The following is a 24,049-nucleotide window of genomic DNA, read 5'->3' on the forward strand; positions in this document are numbered from 1 at the left end:
CAGCGACTGTACTGAAGCCTAGGACAGGTTCCCCTACAGCCACGCACATGTCCTCTGGTCCTTTCTTCCGCCTTAACCGCAAGTCCCGGTTGCCCCCGCTGAAATTTCTTGCCCCAGCCTTCGGAGGTGCCAGTAGGCTGCTTCCCGAGCGGAAAGGTCCTGGACAGGGGAGGTCCACTGGCGGCAAGTGGAAATGCCACAGCTAGGGTGCCCAGGGCAGTCCAGTGAGAACCCTCCCTGGAGCGCAGACGGGGAAACTGGAATGCAGCACACTAGACATTCAGACAGAGCTCTTAGGCGCCGCGCACTCTCCCTACCCCGGGCCACGATGGCCAGAAATAAGGAATCTTCCAGAGACCCGGACCCCAACATCCCAACGCTGATAAATCGCGAATTCGCTGGACGCGGAGACGCGACCCGCCTCCGGCGTGGCGTTCTGCTCTCCAGCTTTGGGTGCGCAGCGAAAAGCGAAAGAGTGCTCTGGGTGAGTGTGCCCCAGCCGCTATCTGCAGGGGACCAGCATGACTGACACCGCGCATAGAGGTCCGGTGGGCCATACCAGTGCGGACGGGACCAGACTTAAGTCAACTGTTAGAAAGTAAAATATTTGATTCCAAATAATCTGAAACTCCTCTATACTCTAGCCTTCGGGGAGGCTGGGTTGGGGCGTGGTCATACTTGCCTATTTTTAATAAAATGAACGTATTTTAACTAAAATTTGAAGTAAACGGTTTATATCAGTAACTGTAATACTGGGAAAAAAAATCTATCTTCAACCCTCTTTGAGAAGCGTGGTTTCTAAATGATTTGATCGCCTGGGGAAAGAGCCTGGCCCGGTCTGCGGCGCTGCTCCTACCCAAAGCTTGGTGTTGGGAACACGCACCCGCCAGTAAGTGTCCGGGTCTCCTGCGGTGAGCGCAGGCTTGGACCGCGGCTTAGCGGAGAACGTTTCGAGACCCCTCTCAACCATCCGTCTCGGGTCTGCGCAGACTATGGCTTCCGCCTCAGGTGGCCTAAGCGGGACAACACACCACTCTCTGAACTCGACCTAGCAGCAGCTCCCTTCCTCCGAGTCGCAAGAAACCCTGGGCTTCTTTAGTGCGCCCAACGCTGCAGCTTTCAGCGATGCACACCAAAAAAAGGGCAGGCGGGGCCATGCCCTACCCCCATGGGTCCCCTCTGGTCTTCCAGACCCTTGCCTTGAAGAACTGAGACCTGAGTTTCAAGAGTGTGGTCCATTGAGGCCCTGGGGATTCCTGTGGCCCCAGCCCTGCAGTTCCAAATCTCCAGCAGGCGCCCTGCCACCGTCTTAGGGTCTGTAGGACTCAGGCTTTGTCTGGGCAGGTTCACTTCTCTTTGTCCCAGTGCCTGTCTCTGTTGCCGTCACTCCCTTCCCCTGGACTTTGAGATATCCATGCTGATTCCTAGGTTCACCTCTACCCAAAATCCGTTTCTTTGCAGCTATCCCAGCGTAGCCACTCCCTCTTTCCCCATTCCCCAGACATCCCACCCCCCACCTCCCAAAAGATTGGCAATAACCCCACCCCTGCCCGGCGGCGGCCAGTGACAAAGACCTGGAGGCTGCCCTGGAGCGAAGGCCCTTGCAGGGCAGCAACCCCACTTCCTGGCCAGTTTGGTTCCCGTTTCTGTTGCGCTCTACCTGAAAGGTCTCAGAGCCCCCGGGGCCCTTTGACCTCCGGGCTGCCATCGAGGGCTCTGAATCAACTTGCTGGGCTCTCCATCCTAGGTATACAGCAGGACCCGGGGGATGCACCCTATTTCTAAAAGACTGGTGGGGTCGAGGAGTGCTGAAAACCTCTTAACTGAGAGTCCAACGCACTAAAGAAAATCAGAAGGGGTGGCGGGAGAAGCGAAGCATCGGAGGAGAAGCAGTGGAAAGGAAGACAGGATCCAAATCCGTGCAGAGTTCTGAGCTTCATGGAAACCCCAGGATTAGCAGCAGCCAGAACCTTTCTACTGAGCAAGCTGGTCTCTAGCCGCCAAAACTCCAAATTGAGGAGTTTCACGCAAAATAGACCTGCTCTCCTTACCCACCTCACGTTGGGCCAAATTCACCACCTTGGGATTCTTTAACAACAGATCCTAATGAAGGGGCCCCAGCAGGGTCGAAGCCTCAGGCACTCGGGATGGTGGCGGTGGGGAAAGGTTATTCTCTAAGGGATTGCAGAGCCCACTGCCAGCTGCTGGGTATGAGGTTCGCTGCGTTGCCTTTACGCACCCCGTGCTTAGACAAGAGGGTAACTAGTGAGGCCGGGCTGCGCCCTCCTGTGCGCTTCCAGAGTGGAGCGCAGCTCTCTGCATGCGCGTTCAACGGGAAGGTTCGAGGTTGACCCGTGGATTTCCCGGAGGATTGCAGGTGTTTGGTGAGCACATAGGAGAACTCCGCACCCAGCGGGTGAGGTTGGAGGTGTACGGAAAGGGGAGCGGGCAGGTAATGGAGGGGGATGTGCCTTGGGTGGGGAGCCTGCAGCACTCAGGTGCTGGAAACTCCCGGGCCTCAAAGCCAGATGGTTTGCAAGGTCGTACTATCCGAGCGCCAAGCAGCGGCCAGTGGTCCCAAGGTCCCCAGGGCTCACCCGCAGGAGCCCTCTGTGTTTTCATTATCCACAGGTAGTGTCACCAGTTTCTTTCCAGGAGCCTCTAGACATCTGTGACTTCCCAAAGGAAAGAGGTTTTTCTGCCTTTCCTCTTTCCCAAAGGTACCTACCACTTCCCTGCCCCACACAAGGGCCATCAGATTCCAACCCAGTACTTGCTCTTAGAGTTGTGTCCTGGTAGCATTTAGGCACCTGAAGGTTCAGCAGGTCCCAGATGGGAACCAGTTACATTGACCCTGCAAAGCCCTTTCCCTGGCTGCTACCCCAAGAGGCGAGGGACCTGCCCACCCCATGTACACACAGAGAGTGGGAATTTATTATTAATACACCTGTTCCTTTTTACTTAGCTTTAATATGACTGCTAGAAAGTTTTAGGTTACACATGTTAGCCACATTCTATCTCTATTGGACCATACTGCATTAGATAACCACAGGGCAGCACTGCTCCAGTATAGAGGGGCTATTCCAAAATGGCATTCACTCTATTCATACAGGGATCTCCAAGGCCTTTTATGTCATTCAATTCTCACAACTTCAAGATGTAGCAACTATCATTATGCCTATTTTGCAGAGATAGGCAGGCAGGCAGGTAGATGTGGCCATACAGCAGAGTTCTAAGAGCTTTCTGTCTGTCAGCCCCCCTCAGTTTACAACTGCCCTTTGTGATCAGCAGGATCATCCCCATCTTGCACAAAGACCAAAGTTATCAGGGGTTAAATACTTTAGTTAAAGTTATGCCCCCAGTGATGAGCTGGAACATCGCCTTCAAGTCCAGGGCTCTGAATATTGTGAAGTGTAGGGTCCCTGTCTCAGCAGGCGCATCCCAGGGATCCAAGTGTCTGTGCAATTCTTCTCCAGCCATCTCTGAGTCAAGATTACCCAATCTCCATGGGATTAGTGTTGTTTTGGGTGGTGTTTTTTTTTTTTTATTGTTGTTTGGTTGGTTTGTTTTTTGGTTTTTTCACTGCAGAACCTCTACCAAGTGCCAAGTCCCTTCTGAGAACTCAGTTCTCAGGGAGGTGTTTAATGTGCCTTCCTGTGGATGACCACAAACACCCTTGGGCTCTTTCTCCTTCCCTTTCTTCTCCCCTGAATGTGTAGAGCCTCAGAGAAACCAGGGTAGGGTGCAAGTTAAAGAAGAGAAATTTAACCAAGTCCTCCCATCCTGTCCCTTGCCATCGGCCTCAGACTGACCTCTGATCTTAGCTCCCATCGTTGGAGCTGTCTTTAGCCTTGATCCTCAGCCCTGCCTCTGGCCAGAGTTGGATCTTCAGCATCAACTTTTCTATCTCATATATCAAAAGAGAGGGGGAGAGAGAGGTAGAGAAGAAGGAGAAAGGGAGGAAGAGTCTGCCCAGTCCTGATAAGGAGATGACTGCTCAAAGCCACAGCTCAATGAGGGATGATCAGTTCCTTTTCCCACCGACACCTCACCACCCCAAGATCGGTGTTAGAAATTCTGAAACCTTATCATTGCACCCAGGGCTAAAGATCTTACCTCCCACAGCCCAACCATCACCCTCTGCCTCTCCCTCTACCACGGGATGGCTATGGCTCTCCAACTGGTGAATTCACCCTCATCCAAACTGCCCTATTACTTAGATGACAACAAAGGGTTTGGCTCTGGAGTAAAGCCAGTTTTCATATTATATTAATCTATGGATCTAATCATTCTCCCTTCTACCTGGCTTAAATATAAATTCTTTTGACACTTGAAAAAGAACCAAACTCCTTAACATAGCCTTCAGGTCCTGAATGATCTTTTTCCACCAGCTTTCTCCCCTCATAATGTCTTTGGCATGCATACTTCTTTAGATGTATTCTGATGTGTTCTACCACAGGGCCTTTACACATGTCACCCTAGAATGAATTCATTTCTTGTCCCTGAAGGACTTAAGAGAGGTTGTATATGAAACTTTCCAAGCTACAGGAGGAGTTAGATGTTCCTGAGCAGGCATATAGGTAAAAGAGCCTACTAGCAAGTATAAAAATCCTTGTTATTCAAGAGAAAAAACGCATACTGGGGTTGACTCATACTTCTATTCCTTCCTTTTCCTAGTTGGATCAAGGTGAGCCAGGTTTGGGAGAGGGCTTAGGAAAAAAAACACAGGGAAGTTCAAGGACAATGGTTAGATCAGCTAGTATAAATGTTTTTCACTTAAGAAAATGTATTAAAACACAGATTCCTTAACCACAGTCTGATTTTACAGGTCTGAGTAGAGCTGAGGAATTTGCATTTTAATAAGTCCCTAAGTCATTCTGCTGCATAAAACATACTTTGAGAAACTAGAAGGATCTTGAATCATGAGTCTCTGTCGCCCAGTAGCCAATGCAAGGCCCACGCCAGGAGGGATTCCATTACTGTTGTGGAATGAATGAATGAAGTTAGCGAGGCCCTTCTTGTGCTGCCTTGTACCCAGACTCGGGCTTCCCCTGCACCCCTCCAGTGCCCTCTGCTCCCTTATGAGCAATCATTCCTGAACCAAGCCTCATTCTGTCCCAGTGTCCCCCACCCACTCCCATGAAGGACTGCCTCCGGGAGTCTGGATGGTCTGGGCACCCCCTGCCCTCTGGCCGACGCACATTCCTCCTTTCTCATCTGAGTGTTCTGCAGGGCCCTGGGTTCCAGCTTCCCGCCACAGGCTCATCGCAGCTTGCAGGGTACACAGAAGTGAGTAGCACCTCCCACTGTCCCAACCTGCTACCTGGAGCTGATGAAGGGCACGCAGCTGCTGGGCTATGCGAAAGCCCAGCCTCAGGTCAGCCAGGAGCTGCTGTGGTCACTCAATGGTTCTCTTCCCTTTCTTCTTTGTAAAATGAAAGACTGGAGATACACAAGACCACTTTCTCAATGTAAAAAATGCAACAATGTAGTTTTAACATCTATGTCTAGAGCTACAGCTTGCCTTTTGTTTTTTCCCAGCAGCTCTGTGTGGATACATCCAGGTCTATTCTTTCTTTCATTTTAACCAGTGGGTAGCATTCCACCCTGTGGATGCCCTGCACAGTTTTTTTTTTTTTAATCCAGGTCCAGATTGATGGACATTAAGCCATTTTCTAATCTTCACTATTACAAACAATACTGCAACCTACATTTTTTTTACACACTCCTGTTGGCATATGCCAGCATTCCTTCACAAAGCTATAAAAGACACTGGATTGAAAGATATGCACATTATCATGGTTAATATTATCAAATTGGCCTTTAAAAAGATATGCACATTATCATGGTTAATATTATCAAATTGGCCTCTAAAAAGATTGCACCTATTGAACTTCTGATCAGAAAGCTGTGAGAGTAATCTGTTTCCCCACATCTACACCAGCAACGGATTTTATCAAGGTTTTCATTTCGGTGTCAATTCTATAATCAGAGCTAAGAGATGAGGCTTGGAGATGAACATGTCTCTTTCCTTCCCTACAGGAAACTGCAGACCTTCCCACGTCGCTGGAAAGGTGTTGTGAAGGCAATGCACCCACATAGCTGACAGATCTCAAGAAAATGGGCCCTGGATTCTCCCGGAGGAAATTAGGTGTGGCAGGGGAGGCTACAGTGAGGAGAAGGTACTTGACCATCTTTAAAGGCTGGGAAGAAATTTATCAAATTCAAATGCCCAAAGAGAGGCAGCAGGAACCATTCAAGTAAGTTAAGCCTCTGTCTGAGGACTAGAAGAGTATCTCCATGTGAGCAAGCATATATATATATATATTTTTTTTGGTTCCCTGTCAAGCACATAGTAGGTTCTCAGTAAATATTTATGGAAAGGAAAAGGAAAATCTCCAAGGTATTTAAGCAACATGCTTAATTCTCTTTCATGTTCCCATGCCAGAAACAGGGCAGCCAGGCTCCATTCTGAACGCTGGGGAGAATGCACGGACAAGCAGAGTCCGGGAATCCTCTCCTGGGTTTCAGCCCCCATGGAGGCCTTGTGCCAGGTCCCTTTCACCTCTGCCTGTTAGAGATTGCTTTTGGTTTCTGTGTTGACAACCCCTGTTTCTGTGTTTGGAGCGGCTGTTCAGTGCCATTTCCTGATTTAATATCAGCGCCAGCACAGAGCAAGGATGCACAGTTAGCAGTTTTTGCTCCAAGTATTTTTCAAGTTCCCTTTTGATGTAAGGGTTGGGTTTGCAGCTTCCCTGATCTTGCGGAGCAGGGAGGGAGAGATTGGGGGAAGGAGCTGGGAGCTGGCAGGGGGAGGAAAGGAGGAGGACCCCAGCAGATTCATCCAGCCCAGCTCAGCTGAGAGGCTCCCTGCTTTCTTGATAGGGGATGGCTGAGGGTTCAGGAAGACCAGGGGGCAGGCTGAGGGTCTGCTGGCAGGTGTGACCTCTGAAGCAAAGTTGCTGCCACCCTCATGTGTGAGCATAAAGACGTACACACCTCCATGCGCATGTCTCTGTCACCAAAGAAAAGGGCTAAAAAGGCTTAAAGAAGCTGACATGATGTAATTCAAAACATTCAAAAATGAAAATAAAATTAGTCTAAAGAAAAACTTAAGTTAGATACAGATCCCAGTGCCACTCGGTATGGTTTTGGTTTGGTTTGGTTTCGAGCATCTGCTATGCCCAAGTACTTCTGCAGGGGTAAGGGCTAGGAACCCCTCTCGTGATGGGAACAGTCCTCCTCCTCCTCCTCTCCCTCCTCCTCCTCCTCTCCGTTCTCCTCTCCCTCCTCATCCTCTTCCCCCTCCTGTACTCTCTCTCCTCCTACTACTATCCCTCCTCCTCCTCCTCATCCTCTTCCTCCTCCTCTCCCTCCTCCTCCTCCTCCTCCTCTCCTTCCTCCTACTATCCCTCCTCCTCCTCCTCCTCCTCCTCCTCCTCCTCCTCCTCCTCCTCCTCCTCCCCCTGCTCCTCCTCCTGTTCCTTCTTTGTCATACACATGAACTTAAGGACAGGACACTGGCACTTCTTTCCTAGCATCATAGAAGACCCCGACTGCCGACCTATCAGCATCTCCGGGGTCTTATTTCCACCTGTGTGTGACAACCCACCCATGACATGAGCTTCTTCCCGGGAGATCCTCTGTGTTATTTTGCTGAGAAGCAAAAGTCAAAATGAGATTAGCTGTGCCCGAGGCTTCCCGGGGAGACACCTAGGAAGGATGAAGGAGGAAAACGGGAAAGGCAGCAGGGAAACCTTCAGGCCTCAGTGCAGGTTCACACCTGTGAGCCCAGGGGAAGGAGGAGGATTTGGAAAGCTTCGGGGGAAGCTGTAACCAGGCTCGTGGGACCTCTCGGGAGTCCCACACCTCACAGAAATGGGCCAGCGCGAGCACCCGCCTCCAACCCCTGCACTCAGTCAGGGGCCAGAAGCAGCTAGAAGGAAGAGCAGCTCAGCGCAAACGCCATGATGGAGTGGAGGGGTGGCAGCCGGTTGTCTGTCCACGCCGGGCAGCAGTTTCTCTTGGAGGAGACCTAGCACGGCATTTCCACAGCAGCCAACACAGACTTCCCTGGGACTGAGGTCAGCCTCAGCAAGCGTCGGGCTCAGAGTTTGCTTCCGTGTGAGGGAGGGGCTGAGCACCATCTCACTGGACCTTCCACAAGAACCTCAGAAGCTAAGTACTGTTCCCATCATCCCCCCACCCCACCCTTTTCATAGGCCCAAATGAATTAAATCCCTCACCACAGGCCACCGCTGCCAAGTGACAGAGAGCAGATTCCAGGGCTATTTGAGCCCAGCCATCGCTGTAGACCGCTTTGGCCAGGAGACCTGGAAACAGGGTAGGGGAGGTGCATTTCTCTGTGCTCCCATCTCTCCCGCTGCTCAGCCCTGAGATATGCTAACCACGCACCTCAATAAGGGCCTGGCCGTCTCCTCCGAGCCGGTGTCAGCACATTTCAGCTGCCGGTCAGCTGCAGCAGAAGGCCACAGTGCTCCCCTGAGGTACGCATCTCCAGCAGCTTTCTTCTGGAGACACACCTGTCTTTTTCTCGGGCACCACCTCCTCCAGGAAGGCCCCCTGGCTGGCCTGTGTGTCCACACACCTTATACACATGGGGCCCAAAGCTTCCGTGATGCCTGTGTAACCACCAAACCCAGCTCCTTTAGGATCCAAACCGGGGCTAAGTCTTGTCAGGACTCCATGACGTGCAGACCTGGCACTGGAGGAAGGGCAGTGTGTGGGCAGAATGCTCATACAGGGGAATGCTGGTCAGGGTCATCAAGAAAACACCCTGGAGGACATGGGACGCCTGGGGAGAAAAAAAAAAAAACCACAGGACTTTGACTTTTACAAGCGCAGTAGCCTGCACTCCCTGGCCTGGCCACCAGGGGCCACATCAAGCCCCAGGCAGTGTTAACCCAGGGCTGGTCCCATGCCCGTCGGTGTCTCCCACCCCACCCCAACTTCTCTGCAGGGGCCAAGCCTGTCCCTCTTCCCCAAGCCCTCAGCATCTGCTCAGCTGCCAGTGGCCCAGTGGGTAGCCCAGCCAAGGAGGAGAGTTATTTTTATTTATTTCTTCTTAATCATGAACTTAATTTAGCTGCTAATCAGGTTACCATGGTGACTTGCACTGGATTTATAGCAGTTTCCTAAAGTGCTTTTTTCTCACTCTTTGGGTAAACGAAGGAAATTTGGGTGATGCGCAAAGCACATGAATATTGAATGTCCTAGAGAAAGGTCAGATGCATCTGCTTTGTGTTTGCCTTTCGTCCTGCCTGATGTGCCTAAGAAAGAGCCACGACTCTGGGCAGACTCCAGATGCCTCTCTTCTGCACTCCCTTTAAAACCTTCAATGGATCCCTATTGCCAACCAGATGAGGGCCGAGATTTTTGCTTTGCGTTCAAGGCCTAGCTTCATCTGCCCTAATGTTCTACCTTGCAGTTCCCCTGTGCTGTTCCCTGCACGGTTATGTGGGCCTCTCTGCCTTAGCTTAGGCTGTGTCCCAGGCCTGGAAGCCTTTCTCTGACATCAGAAATATCCTCAGTCCTCAGAGATCTCTAGCAGAGTTAATTCCTCGCTCCTCTATCCTTGGAATGACAATGTCCAGGCTCGTCTTGGAGTAACCCTCATCCCAAGGTGTTATTCAGACACCTTGGAGCATTCCTCCTGGCTCTACCACCACGCTGGCGGGGGGGGGGGGGGGGGTCTGGTAGAGGAAATGGAGTCAGCATTTTGACAGCATTCTGAGTTTCTCAGCTTAGGAAATTTACTTCGCATTCGCGTTCCAGGGGGTTGGGGGAAAGTGGGGAACTCAGTTCATCTCCCCCTCTCTCCCTTACCACGGGCCAACTGGAAGCCCCTTACCCTCTCCACCCCACCCCCATGGCTCCCAGAAGGGACAGTGTCTCCAGGTTGGAGACCACAATTTCCAGGATTTCCCTGAGGACCGTGGGGCTGGCTGCCAATCAGTCCTGGGATCAGCCACAGTCCATTAGCGGATGCCCAGGGCCTGAGGCGCCAACGGAGCCCCCAGGCGTTGGCGCCAGATCCTGCCCAGGGAATCCAAAGCCACCTTCAATTATTGTCCTGGCCTTTGTAATCAGATGAGCTGGACCAGGGACCCAGGGCTGGTCCACCAGATTCAGGCACCCTGAGCGATCAAGCACCCCACAGGTTGGGACATACGTGTAGACTCCCAGGTCACAGTGGGAACATCCTGGCCCCTTTACAGGAGCCTGTACTGTCGCTGAGGCTGTGTGTGTGCATCAAGTTACCACCGCTCCCCGAGCCTGTTTTCTCTCTCTAGAGCACAAGGCTGTCATCATGGAAGACACAGTGATGTGGACCGTCAAGGGCTGACTTTGACTTCAGGTCTTTCTGAACGTGGAGTCAGAAAGACTAGATCCAAATCCTGACCCTACACCTTTATTTGATTGTATTTCAAGTTCGAGACCTGGAGACTGGAAAGGATGGTTCTCCGGTGGGGAGGGTGAGGTTACCAGGCCCAGATAACTACAGCAGTGACCAGAAAGCAATCTCTCCGCTCTGCCAGGCAAGAACCGAATGACTGCAACAGCTTCAGCAGGTATGTTATCTACCCTCCCTCCCCAGAGGAGTTCTGGCCAAAAATGAACACGACTTTGCAGGGTATAGGGATGGCACAGAGAAGAACAGCACCCTCAACCCGAGCGTGGAAGGACCTGGAGATCCAGACAGAACAGCTACTCAGGCTTGAGAGAGTCTGGGAATCTAGTGCTAGCCCAGTGGCCAACTTACTGTGTGATCTTGGACAAGTCACTTAACCTCTCTAGGATTGTGGGGTAGGAAAATCCCACCAAAACGAGGATGGGACTTTAGTCTCCCCTCCAGCGTGCAAGTCATCAGCTCTGGCCCACCTACAAGTAGTAGGCAGAGAGCGATGGTTATGTGGAAGCTGGACACAGCAGCCCCCTCCAGCCTCTAGGGCCTGCCTTACTCCACCACATGTGCACCTTAGGGTGGGACTAACAGATACCACTCCATGTGATGATTCAACAAGCTTCCAGCAGGGAGGAAAACAGGGGACTCCTCTTGGACTTGATGTGCACTGTACATCACTGTGTTAAGAAGACAGGCTCTGGGCCTGGCAGCCTGGGTTCAAATCCCAGCTCTTTTCGTTACCAGCTGTGTGGCCTTGGCTAAGTTACCTACCCTGGCTGTGTCTCCTTTTCTGAATATGTCTAGTTGGACTAATGGTAGCATATGCCTCACTGAGTGGTTGTAAGGATTGAGTAACTACACACTAAGCACTTAATGTTGTTTGTTAATGATTATGCACCAAATATTTCCCCTGTTAGTTCTCCAAGCTACTATCATTATGCCATCTTATGCTCCAGGGAACTGAAAGGCAGAGGGATTAAAACCTCTCACCTGGGCCTGGTACTGTAAATCAGTGCATTTGCCATCAGCCTTGCTGCGCCCACTTCTGCTCAATATGATCAATGTTCTCAACTGACTTGTTTTGCAAAACAAGTTTATGTAGCAATAGAAATAGAGATGGGAGTAGGAGTTAATTAAGGGCAGGGTGAGCCACAGATCGATCTCAACATCGTTAAAGGAGAGACGAACAGACATTAGAATGTGATTCAACAAGGGAACCCAACACTGTCTGTAAAGGCTTCTGGCCGGTGATCAAACACGACTCTGGTTGGTATTCTGGGTCTAGCTACCAGCTTCCAGGAAGCACAGGGGACGGAGGAACACGTCAAGCAACACCAGGTGGCTTCAGCACATCCACAACCTGGAACCAACTGCAGGACACAAGACCCAGAGTCACCCGAACAATGCAGCCCTTCAAACAGAGAAATAAAGGGCAGTTTTAAATGTGAGGAGATAAGGGGGATTTTAGGAAGAAACTTAAAAGACATCAATCAAATGCAGTGTTTACGGTCTGATGCCAACAAACAAAAGGTAGAAGCCTATTTTTTTTGTGACAATCAGCAATATTTGAATATCAACCACACATTAGATAGTGAAGAAACAATATTTTTTAATTTTGTTAGATGTGGTGATGATATTGTAATTATGTTAAAAGAAATTTAAAATCTTTGTCTATTAGTAATAACCCCCCAAGTATTTATGTACACAATGAAATGATGTCTGGAATTTGATTTCAATATTCCAACAAGGGGAGGGGTCAAGGGTACATGAAGGAGTACCATAATCCTCCCTTCTTATGTTTGAGATTTTTCATAATAAAATGTTTAAAAGACACAGAAGAGCAGAGGAGAAAGGCAGACCACTAAGTAAGAAGAGTCACAAATACAGGTTTCAGACACATTGGTGGTGACTAAGCTTGGCCCCATGGAGATAGAGGGTCTGAGAAGTCTCCTTAGCCCCTCAGTCATCCAAGAGGTGGCATGTCCCTCACCCATTCTAAGGTCATCCAAGAGAAAAAAAAATGTACTCATTCACTCACTCTCCAATCCATCTATCCTTCCATTCATCCATCCATCCATCCATCCACTCATCTATCCACCCATCTATCCATTCATTCATCTACCCATCCGTCCACTCACTCATCCATCCACCCATCCTTCCATTTATTTTCCCATTTGTTCAGCTGATACACCAACTGTTGAGAGTCTACAATATGCCAGACACTGAGACAGGCACTTACAAACAAAGGTGACCATTCTATTCTCATGGCACCAATAGTTGAGTAAAGAGGAGACTTGGTGTGGTTGGTAAATCTGCCATTACACAAATATTTATTCAAAACTATGAGGAATCTGAGGAAAGAAGATTAGAAGATTTTGCACCACCAAGAAGTTTAATGTGGGTGGCATGACTTAGTCTGGGCTGAGAGATAGTTGGAGAGGTTTTCTATATAACGTTTAAGCTGAGATTTGAATAATGAGGAGGGGATGGCCATGTGAAGAGCCCAAGCAAGGGCACTCAGGTGGAGAGAACAGTAAGATCGAATGTCCTGGGGCAGCAAAAAAAACCCAGGATCTTCAGGAATGTTCAGTAAAGGGATGGAGCTAGAACTCAGGGAGGGAGCAAGAAGATCTCAGATTGGAGAATATTCAGGACTATTAACTGCTGCTCTTGAATCAAGAGAAACTTCTCTTCCATAAATAGAACATACCACGTAGAGATAGAGGCTGGGTCTGCTGACAAGATGCTCCTGCAAGGTACCAAGGCAGGTATGGAAAAGTCTGCGTACGTGTTGTCTAGAGAAAATGCTCTACTTCCTAAAAGAATTTTACTTTGGGAGCAGGGTGGAGAGGAAGAGTGGGAGGCTGCCCTGTGGCAGAGAATACGCCACTAAAAGGGACCAACCAGTGGAATCGCTGAGTAAGTCATACTCCCTGTTAAGGATTTTGGAAACCAATGGGGAAAAGCAGGCCCAGGCTCTGCTCAGGCCCCACCTCCCACGGCCAGCCTCGGTCAGGGGAAGGTGTCCTAGCCAACCGTGGGGACAGTTGCCTGGTGATTTATTGCCCTGAGACAAAGGCTCCCAAGGAAAGGGCCTGTGAAACGTGGACATGTTGTTGGAACAATTAGAGCCCATCCATCTATTTGGTTCAGCACAGGATCTGGAAAATGGGCCAAGGACAGGGTTTGTATGGCTACACACCAGCCCTTCACCTGTGGCTTTACACGCGGTGAATGAGCACAAAAGATCTGGAGAGCGGGCAATAAGCCCCATCAGATAAGGAAAAGGAAGTCCTTGGCAGGTGACTTGCTCAAGGTCAACAGGAAGGGGATTCAAATTCAGATCTCTTTTGAGCTTCAAGGCTTTACACTTCTATGGCACATCTTACTACAGCTACCTGGGGGACTGTTTCTTTGGAGCTACTGGGCTTTCTCTCCACCTTTCCAAGACTGGGGTGCTGATGCCCACAACGTAGTGGAGAGAAAAGGTAGTAGCTTCCAGCTCTAGATATTTTTAAAACATTTTTTCTCTTTTAATATTTTTTTAGTTGTCAATAGACCTTTATTTAATTTATTTATTTATATGCAGTGCTGAGAACCAAACCCCGGGACTCACACGTGCTAGGCAAGTGCTCTACCACTGAGCCACAACCCCAGCCTGAGCTCTCAATTGACTCTAAAAAAAAAACAAGATAGTCTATCCACAGCCAACATCAGCTCCTTGCCTGCAGAATCAAATGCTTACTTCCTCCCACAGGGACCTGGAAGGAGTCAGAGATGTCAGGCCCCTGCCTCCATACCACATGCAGTATTCTGGGCCCTCATGGAAGATGTTCATCCCTGGGAGCTGATCCTGGCTCCTTGACTTCAGTGCCCCCTGTCTGGCTCAGTTCTGTGACCCCCAGCAGAGTCTTGGCCAGAGAAACACACAGCAAATATTTGCTGAATAAAAGAAAAGACCTTTGGCACTGGAGATGCTACAACAAACTCAACTGGAGAAGGAAAAAAAAAAAGAATAGTTTAATAACATGAAAAGATTGGGAAATGCTTATGGGATAATGTTCATTACAAAAAGCTGACTACAAAACCACATAGAATAAAAAAGAAGACAGTATGAATTGAATCATGTAAAATAGCATGCATAGATTTGTGCATGGCAAAAGTTCCACAAAAATGCAAACCAAAATATCACCAGTCAAATCACTGTGCCTTTGGTTGATGTGTGATTTTATTTGCTCTTTGATTTTTTTTCCTCCAAAAGGTATTATAATAACATATAATTTCCCAACTAATAGAGAAGTCATAACTTTTTTCAAAAAATAATACAGTTTTTAATAGCAAAGTTTAGGAAACTACCTGCTTCTCTGAACTCAGAGCTGGCTTCTGGGTGCCAGTCAAGGGTCTGACATTCAGTAAAGGGAGTTCCCTTAGTTCCCCAGATCCCAGGGCCTACACAATTCACACCGTAGCACCAGTCTCTGCTGCCCAGAGACTCTGGGTGAAAAGCGCGGATGCCCAACCTAACAGCCATCTGCCAAATCCTCGGCATCACCAAGTACATATCCATGACTCTTCTCGCCATAGCAAGTCAGTAAATCAAAGCGCATCTCGTGCACAAGGTGGGCCCTTTCTGGTAAAACACAAAAAAACTTAATCTTTGGTCCAGAAGCAGTAGATTGCGGCAGCAAGTCAGCAGCCAAAACCATTAATCTTTGCCGCGTTCCCCAACTGGCCCGAGTAGTAAAGAAGATAATACCCCAGCAGAATCAGTGACCCACTACAAATTGGTCCTGAAAGGTCCACCAGCATAAATAGACTTTTGCTGATCCAACACTTGTTAGGAACCCCAACAAAGAGACTATTGGCTCATCTGATGAGCCGCTTGCAATGGGCCCTTGCAATGGCTGGTGATGGATGACCACCCTCCCTTGGAGGGGAAGATGCAGCTCCTGGTATGGGGCCCTTTCTCATCTTAAATTTGTCCTCAATAAATCACAGGTGCAGAGAAGCCGGCATCAGTTTCATTACACCTACATGCTCCAATATCAATCACGCCACCATGGCGTCCTGTCTGGGAGCAGTTCATTTCAAGTGGCTTTTTCTGTCCTGATTCTGTTTCCACTGCGATGCATGCCTCCAAGGGAACTGGAGCCCAGAGGGCGGGAGGAAAACGAAGGCCTGTACTCCCCGGCCCTCCTCCTTCTCCATTAACTCTTCCCCAAGTGGGTATCCGTCGAAGCCCAGCACCCAGAGCCTAAGCAAATGACTGAAGCCTTAGCCTCCAAAAGATTTGTTTGACATTTGCCAACTGGGAGCAAGTTACTGCTTTGCCAAGGCTCCGTTTCTGCATCTGGAAAATGGGTCAAATGACATCTGTGCAGATTGAACACAGTAATATGCATAAAGAGCCTAGCACAGTGCAAGGTATGAAGCTGATCTTCCACTGAGGTGGGGTTCCAGCCCCTGCACAATCCTGGCTTTGGGCGCTGGCTGAAGAGAAAACATTGCAGACACAGCTGGCTCCTCTTCTTTTCTCTCTGGCACCCAGGTCCATGAGAAAGTGAAGACGCACAGCTGTTCCTCTTCCCCATATCCACCTGCCTGGCCCATTCCCGGTGTCAGCAAAGCAGTGTCAATTACAGCTCAGAATTTATGAGGATACTGCCAGGGTTCGTATTTTGCCTTGTTCTTTTCATTGTAGGCAGTTAAAATACACTTAAAACCAAGGACACCAGCGAGCTCTCAGACCTCTCCTTAATGCTCATAATCAGATACTTTAATGTCATTAAATACATGTATAAGGCTCATCAGAAAGGCTGTAAACTTCTTTTATAAAAGAATCATAAATGGAAATAAATGGTTTCTTTCAGGCCGTCCCTAAGCCAGTCTTCCTACAAACAGCAGAGACAGACCCACGGACCTCCTCAGTCCTGCCATAGGCCTCCGACGGACAGCACAGCACATTGGAGGGTGGAGGGCTCAGGGCCCAGCGGCAGCCCTGCAAATCATTAACCAAAAGAACAGGTCTTTGAGAAGGAGAGAGGAGAGGGAAAAGGACCCTGCCACAGGGCCTCTCAGGAGCGTCAGACAGAACGAGCTTTTCAAAAAGAGGCTTCCATTCACTTTAAACCTACAAGAGAGACAGAGTGACAGGGCCATTTATTTGCAGAAGATCTGGGGAGGGGGTGAAAAGGGAAAGCAGAGGAGCAGAAGGAGGGGGACAGGTAGAGCAGAGAAAGATACGGGGAGAGAGAAAAGGTTCAGAGAGGCGATAGAGAGCAGGAGGCAGAAAGGGGAACAGACAGGTTTTATCCCAAGGCAACAGGGTCATGCAGGTTGGCTTAGAATCCGGAGCCAGATCCTACAGAACCACATGCATATGCAGCACATCACAAAGAACAGACCGTCACAGCAATGACGACGCTGGTGGACTGAGCACTTTCTAGGGGTCCACTCTGTTTTTTTTCCTAAGTTCCAAACACATCCTCATTTAATTTTCCCAGCAACCCTGTAAAAATGGCCAACAGTTTCATCAATTCGAAGATGCCTACTTTGCTTTGATTGTTTTCATGTCTCTGAAATGGAGATGCTATTTTGCATCCCTGTGGACCAGCAGCAAGCAGCCCCGATTTCATTGTCATAGCTGGGAACAGAACAGTGGCAGAATGGGTGACTGTGGCTTAAAATCCTGAGGACAACAGAGAGTGGTTTTAGGAAATGCTACCACTAATGCTTGTAATCGGATACAAGGTGAGAGGGGTGCTGAAAAAACGTGGGCATCGACAATACTGACTCTGAATACGACGTTTCAGGAGGGTCTTCGGCCAATTATTTCCCTTGTTTCCCTGGTTCTGTATGCACACAGGCCTTGAGACAAAAGTCCGTGTTAAAACAACCCAGAGAATTCCTTCCATAATGATAAAACAGAAAGTTTAAGTAAGAATTAATTATTACACTATAATTTCATTCGTGATAGTTCTATTTTTCTTAGTGTTTCATGAAACAATGGTGCAGAATACAAGTACTGCAAGTCCCATCTTACAGACCAGCCAATGGAAGCCTGTCAGTTAAGTACTCAAAGCCACATGCGGAAGCCAAAACCCCAAGTCTCACATCTCTGGAGCCAGATCATCATCGTAGGTTCCCATTCCAGCTTTGCTACCCAGGAGAGTGACTCCTAGTCCCAGAGCCAGACAGCAGAGATGCTAACAAAACCCGCCTCTTCAAGTAATGGGTAAAGGAAGTCTCTAGGTGAAAAAATTCAGCATGGGGTGGGCCCCAGGAAGACATCAAGAGTGTGGGGGTCAAATGCGGGTCTGCACACAGGTCTGCTGCACGACTGAGGAGCACCCCCTTGGCCTCGGCAAAGACCTGGGTGGCACCAGGAACTCAGATCTGGCACTGGAACCATCGACAGAAGATGCTCTCGGCCCTGTCAGGACAAACCAGTCCATGCACACTTCCCAGTGCCTGCTGGATGCGCAGCTGCCTTCCTACTCACAAACCAGCCGCCCTGGTTACCAGAACCATCTCTGCTAACGTCCACTGAGGGCCCACCCTGTGCGCGCCACTGTGCCAACAGTGTTCCAGGGCTTGACCGTTATTGTCAAACTGCTTATTTCATTCCCAGGACAACCGCAGGAGTGGGCGTGTTACAGACGAAGGGGTGGTCTGAGAAGAATACAGGACTGTGGTTGGGTGCCAGAGAACAAACACACCCCATATTTTAGGTTAAGTTGGTGTTCTGGGAGGTCCACTGATTCATCCCCATTAGGTCTGAGATGTAAGTTAAGTTGACGTTTAAAAGTCATAAGGCTGTCTTCCTTCTCCCCACCCCACTGTAGAAAATGTGGGAAATATTAATAATAGAAGGACATGGATGTGGGCTGGGGTGGTGGCTCGGTGGCAGAATGCTTGCCTCTCACGTAGGAGGCACTGGGTTCGATTCTCAGCACCATGTAAAAATAAACAAATAAAATAAAGGTACTGTGTCCATCAAAACTATATATATATATATATATATATATATATATTTTAAAGGACATGGATGTGCATAATCCCATTGCAAGAGAACATTTCTTGCTATGGGGTGGATAGGGTTTCTGGTGTCTCCCAAAGGTCTGTATTCTGCAAGCTTGGTCCTCCACGTGGTGATGATGGGACGATGCTTTTAAGAGTCAGAGTCTAGTAGGTCTTTAGGTCAATTGGGGACATGCCCTTGGCTGAGTCCCTGGAACCCCAGTCTCTCTGGCTTCCTGTCTGGTGATGAGATCTCTTTCTTCCACATGCCCTCAAGCTACTGTGATGACATCATCTACTGGGTCCTTAAACATATCTGAGATAATGCCAATGCCATGCCCTTGAACCCACAGAACTTTGAACTAAATAAAACTCTCTTCTTTATAAAGTAAGCTTGTCTCCAGTGTTTTGTTGTAGTAACAAAAAATGAACAAATACACCCTTTGTTCACACATTTTGTTTCCTTCCATTCTTATTTCAATCCACATTTTATACAGTAAAAGGTTATATGCATTTGGGGGCCTGATTTTATTCACTTAGCATAAGCGTTTCCCCACATTATTGGAAACTCTTTGACAACTTCATTTTTGTTGTTACCAACATCATTAAATGGGTGGACTATAATGTACATAACCACCCTCCTAAATACAGGACATTTGGCTGTTTCCAATAACAATGGAGATTTGTGTGAATAAAGTTTTGCTTACATTTTTATTTCCTTGGGATAAGTTATTTACAGTAGCATTATTGAGAAAACAACTCGTAGATTTTTAAGACTGTTGATGGTTATTGTCAAACTGCAGCTTATATTTAAGAATGAATCTTTAAAAATTAACATTTTAATTCTCTTAATGTGATAAGTGACTCTTTGTTTTAAAATAAAATATCTTCATTACTAGTAAATATGAATTCTTTTTTCCAGTCTTATATGATTTTATCTGAGAATTTTCGGGATGACAGAAGCATAATTAAGAGTCCCTGATAATCAAGACACCTTGTTTTGAATCCTGGATCCTCACTTTTATTATTTGTGTGATCTCTGGGTGATTATTTAACTTCTTAAAGCTTTACTTTTCATCCTCTTTTAATAGGAATGAGACAAGTCACACCTAGCTTATGTGGTTTTTGTGAGGAATTTGAGAGATCTTAAGTAAATGACATCAGCTTATAGTAAATTCCATAAATATTAGCTACTTGAATTTTTTTATTCTGTAAATTCTTTTTCACCTGCTTTCTTCATTTTCATGTTGGGAGTTTAATAGCTTTATTATTCATGTGAAAGAGTCCTGTGTAAAAAAAAGATATTAGCACTTTGTCACATTCGACGTGAATATTTTTAAATTGACCTTTAAAGCTATGTGCTTGCTGCCTTGATGGTCGCCGTGAAATTATTTTAGTGGCATCCACATCTGGTGAACCTGCAGGGAGGAGCTATGTTTATTAGGTAAAGAGTTAGACAACGGGAGGGATTTTAACCTCCAGTGATGCACCCAGGATACCTGGCTTTCATTCCCCATGCTTCAATTCTAATAGATGAGGGAGAAAGAGACGGAGTTTACTCCACCACGAAATGAATCCCGCTCGAGGATGCAAGAGAATGTTGCCACAGCTCCACCGGCTGATACCTATGTGCGGCACCTGGCAAGTTGTATTGGAGAAGGATGTGATGGAGCCTTCCAGAACCCGCCCTCTCTCATGCTGAAGCCGGCCTCGTATGCAGGAGGAGACTCTTCCAGCACCTCGTTCGTGCATCGCTACTTCTGTACACTCAGTGCTTTTCTGTCAAGGAGGGTTCCAAGGAGTAAGAAAGCTTCTGTTTTTGTTTTCATTTGTTATGTCTATTAAAAATAAACATGCTGAGAAGCTGCCTTTTAGTCTCTTTATCAAGCCCCAAATGACGCGTAGCCCTTGTCAGATCAGGGTTGATGAAAGCAACCAGCGCAATTTGCAAAGCATTGGGGAAAGAACTTAGCGAAGGGCAGGTTTCCCCTCTATTGATCAAAATGGGTTTTAACCAAGTGATGGGCAGTCAGAAGCTGCCTTGAATCAACTAAGGATTGCAGGCAGGCAGGATGCCCTCCCAGCTCACGGGCCTGGGCTCAACCCACAGGACACATGGCAGGCTCTTCTCCAAAAACCGAGGAACCCGTCTCTCTCTGGGTCGGCACAAAATGTGGTACATTTCATGTGAGTTGATTTAATCAATACTTTTCTTGCTTTGGAAACTCGGGGCATTTAGAGAGAGCCAAGCCACGCTCTACAGTAAAGCAGCTTTAAATTCTAATGAGCTTCTCTGCACTAATTAGTGACTTTGCAAACTGGAAGCTTTCTTTGTTAGAAAACACACCCTGGCCTTGGAGTGACGCAAAATGCCAGCTTTTCCTTTTCACCCCCCCGCCCCCGTCCCCCCCTCCAAGAATCTCCCTTCCTCTTTTATCTCCAAGCCAGAAATGGAAGGACTTTGTTCCTCTCACCCTGCGAGGATTAACAGATTTTTATTATTTCCTTTATTATTGTCTTTAAGTGACTAGCATTGCGTTTTGCCTTGTTTAAAAAAAAAAAAAAATCCAGAGTGTACAGGGAGATTAATGTCTCCTAAAACCTGTCACCGCCCGGCAGGAAACAGAGCTCCGGAGGGTAAACGGAGCCTCTTCGGGAAGAGCCACGACAGCGCGCCCCCTCCTGTCCCCTCCCGCCCCCCTCCCACTTCACGGTGAGATTTGGTAATTTGCAAATCTAGCAGCCGTCATTATTTTCCATGGAGCAAGCCGGGTCTCCACTCCTTGCTAGGAGAAATGTGGCCCAATCATTTGTCTCTGCAACGCACAGATTCTAGAGCACTTGAGAATTCTTAGCCATAAAGCTGATTACTAACAGGAGTGGTTATAAAGAAAAATCTTTTTAATCTGGGAAGGAGGGGAGGGGAAGACAAAGGGCAGGGAGAAAAAAAGATACATAGAGCTCGCTACAAATGGGGAGCTTCTTGTGAATCAGAACTGGAACTTGAACATACCAGTAGAATTTCTCTCCCTCTCTTTCCCACCCTATGTCATGGCCGTCCGTCTGGGTCTCTCTGACACTAACTCTGTCTCTACCCCTCTGTCCTTGATGAAGACACTCTGCCTGGAAGTAATTGCATTCAGAACCCCGAGTCCCACTTAAAAGTCTTTGGGACTGATCGAGATAAATCCCATCAGGCTTTTGTTTCCACTCAGAGTGCCCCCGTCATTTATTAGACGAATTAAAGTATCAATTTCTGTTTAAACATTAACAGGGTGATGCCAAATATTAGTCAGTTCCTAATAATTTTGAGGGATTAAAAAGATAATAAAAGTAATAGTCCATTACATTACCTACTTCAGCAAGATTGTAATGAATGTCATAAATTCTGGATCAGGGTTATAACAACTTCCATCTATTTAAAATGAATTTGTAGGGTTACTTTCATTAACTATGTATATGGGGAAAATGATCTGACATATTACTTTAAAAGAGCTGTAAAACCGATTAGGAGAAAATATGCTTCCCAGACAGGGATGCCGGCCACAGGGGACAACGGCATCCCTGGGAACATGGAAAGACACAGAGAAGCCCCGTTGGATCCTTCTTGTACTGCCAGCTGCTATTTGGCAGAAATCGTGACAGCATCAGCTCCAGCAGACGAGGGTGAGGGGGACCTTCCTTTCCCCTTTCTCCTCTTTTACATTTTCCTCCCCAGGTATATTCCCACTAATGAACCGAGCCTCGCTCTGGGAACTTCTGGGAGGAAATCAAGCCCAGGCCTGCGGCCCAGCCTGGCCTCTGGGGCCCCTGGGGAAAGTGGTCGTATTAAAGGGGCCCATGCCCTCATTGCTAGAGGAGACAAGGGAGCGAGCACTTGACTGCACCACAGAAATTACTGCTGTACCTCGAATGCCCGCTTCATTTATCAATTTCATAGCAGAAAAACCCATATGACTGCCTTGTTCAGTCGCACGCTAAATCTAGTCACAGAAAGCTCCCCACCGCCAGTCAAGTGTGTTATGCACGGGGCCTGGATAAAGTAACTTGAAATACCACTAATGATTTATACTTAATTGAACCTCTAAGTGATTAAAGTGGCAGTAATGAATGAATAACACCCTCCTCATTCCCCGGCCCGCTTGGCTCAGCCTCTCCAGGCAGAGCGGGCCATGCCCGGGAAGTCAGCAAGCAAGGACGGCCGGCTGAAGCCATCCTGCCGGCTCCCCCAAGCCGCCCATCTGGGTCCTGGCTAAATTGCTCTCGCTTGCAGTAAATGACTCCATAAGCACCGAATCAGACCATTGATCCTTTTTATTAGATTACCCAATTGGAAGGTTAATGCATTTGCATTTGGCAATAGGAGTCGGTCAGCCCGAATCCCACGCGGGGATGGGTGTTTAAATGGACACAGGGAGAGCGGCTCTGTCAACATATTGATTTGTTGGCAGCAGAAATCAGATCTGATTCCCTCCTACTTCCATCCCCCACCCCACCCCAAAAAAACAGCCTTGAAATTGTACTTCCCCTGGGCTGAGTCTTCCTCAGCATAAGGCTGGGGCCAAAGCTGGTGTCTGCCCCCCACCCACACACCCTTACTTCTCTGTTCTGGAAGGAGGGAGAACCCTGCAAAGGGTTTTCAGTCACCTGGGACAGAGACAAAGGGGGACAGTTCTCCTTGGAACAGGAACCTGGCTGCCTTCTCTTAAATGAAGGAAAGCCACAACTTCAATCAGTGACAAGGACACGCATTTTAGAAATGAAAAATATTCTTTTCTGACAGTCATAGAGTCGGACTGGGGCCAACATTCAAAAACCAGGTTTCAGGCTAGAGTTGTGGCTCAGCGGTACAGCGCTCACCTAGCACGTGCAAGGCCCTGGGTTCAATCCTCAGCACCAAATAAAAATAAATAAAATAAAGGTATTATGTCCAACTACAACTAAAAAAAATTTTTTTGAAAAAAAAAAAAAACAGGTTTCTATACCTGATGTGAATTTATTCCTAGATTTAATAAATGCATTAACCAAATGCTAAGTGGCAACCTTTGTTAGGATTTTCTACTAAGGAAATTCACAGGCTGGAAAAAAACATTTTGTTGATCTAACACGAGTTGACACTGAAGAACATTGGCATGGTTTAGGGGGCGGTTACAAGTTAGAGAAATCAGCCCTAGAAAACCATGTTTTAAAGTTGAGGAAACTGAGGCTCAGGGAAAGAACAGAACTTACCAGAGGCCCTCCAACAAGCTCAAGGAAAATCTCCGCCGTCTTCTGCCTTCCAGACCAGTCTAGTATTTCATGCTCAGGTGAAAAGCCAGAACTCCCAAGCAGAGGTGACTTTGACGCTGTGACAGTAAAGAAATAGTCTTTTTATACAAATGCTCTAAGACACAAGCCGTATTTCGTATTCAGCTGCCTAAACCAGGTCTTCATCTAAATCATTCTGTGGCATAAGATGCGTAGTAGACGCTGTTCACAGGGTGGATTTGTTCAGCATTGTGCCTCCGAGGACAAGGAGCTGGTGGTCTCTTCATTTCAATTTGGTCCCATCTTTCTACTGTTCAACCTCCCAGGGTGGCCGGGAGGCTGGGGAACAGCTGGACA

At 47.9% G+C, this 24,049-nt stretch overlaps 1 long non-coding RNA gene across 9 annotated transcripts in view; it reads right to left on the reverse strand.

Moving 5' to 3' along the window:
* The window catches only part of LOC144378131 (uncharacterized), a 149,664-nt gene that overhangs the window by 71,066 nt on the left and 54,549 nt on the right, over nt 1-24,049 (reverse strand). For all 9 annotated transcript variants that reach the window (XR_013439703.1, XR_013439702.1, XR_013439704.1 and 6 more), the window contains one exon: nt 23,675-23,790. This is a non-coding gene — a long non-coding RNA (uncharacterized LOC144378131). The remainder of the gene's footprint in view (nt 1-23,674; nt 23,791-24,049) is intronic.

This window comes from Ictidomys tridecemlineatus, chromosome 5 (assembly GCF_052094955.1).
Source record: "Ictidomys tridecemlineatus isolate mIctTri1 chromosome 5, mIctTri1.hap1, whole genome shotgun sequence".
Lineage (NCBI taxonomy): Eukaryota > Metazoa > Chordata > Mammalia > Rodentia > Sciuridae > Ictidomys > Ictidomys tridecemlineatus.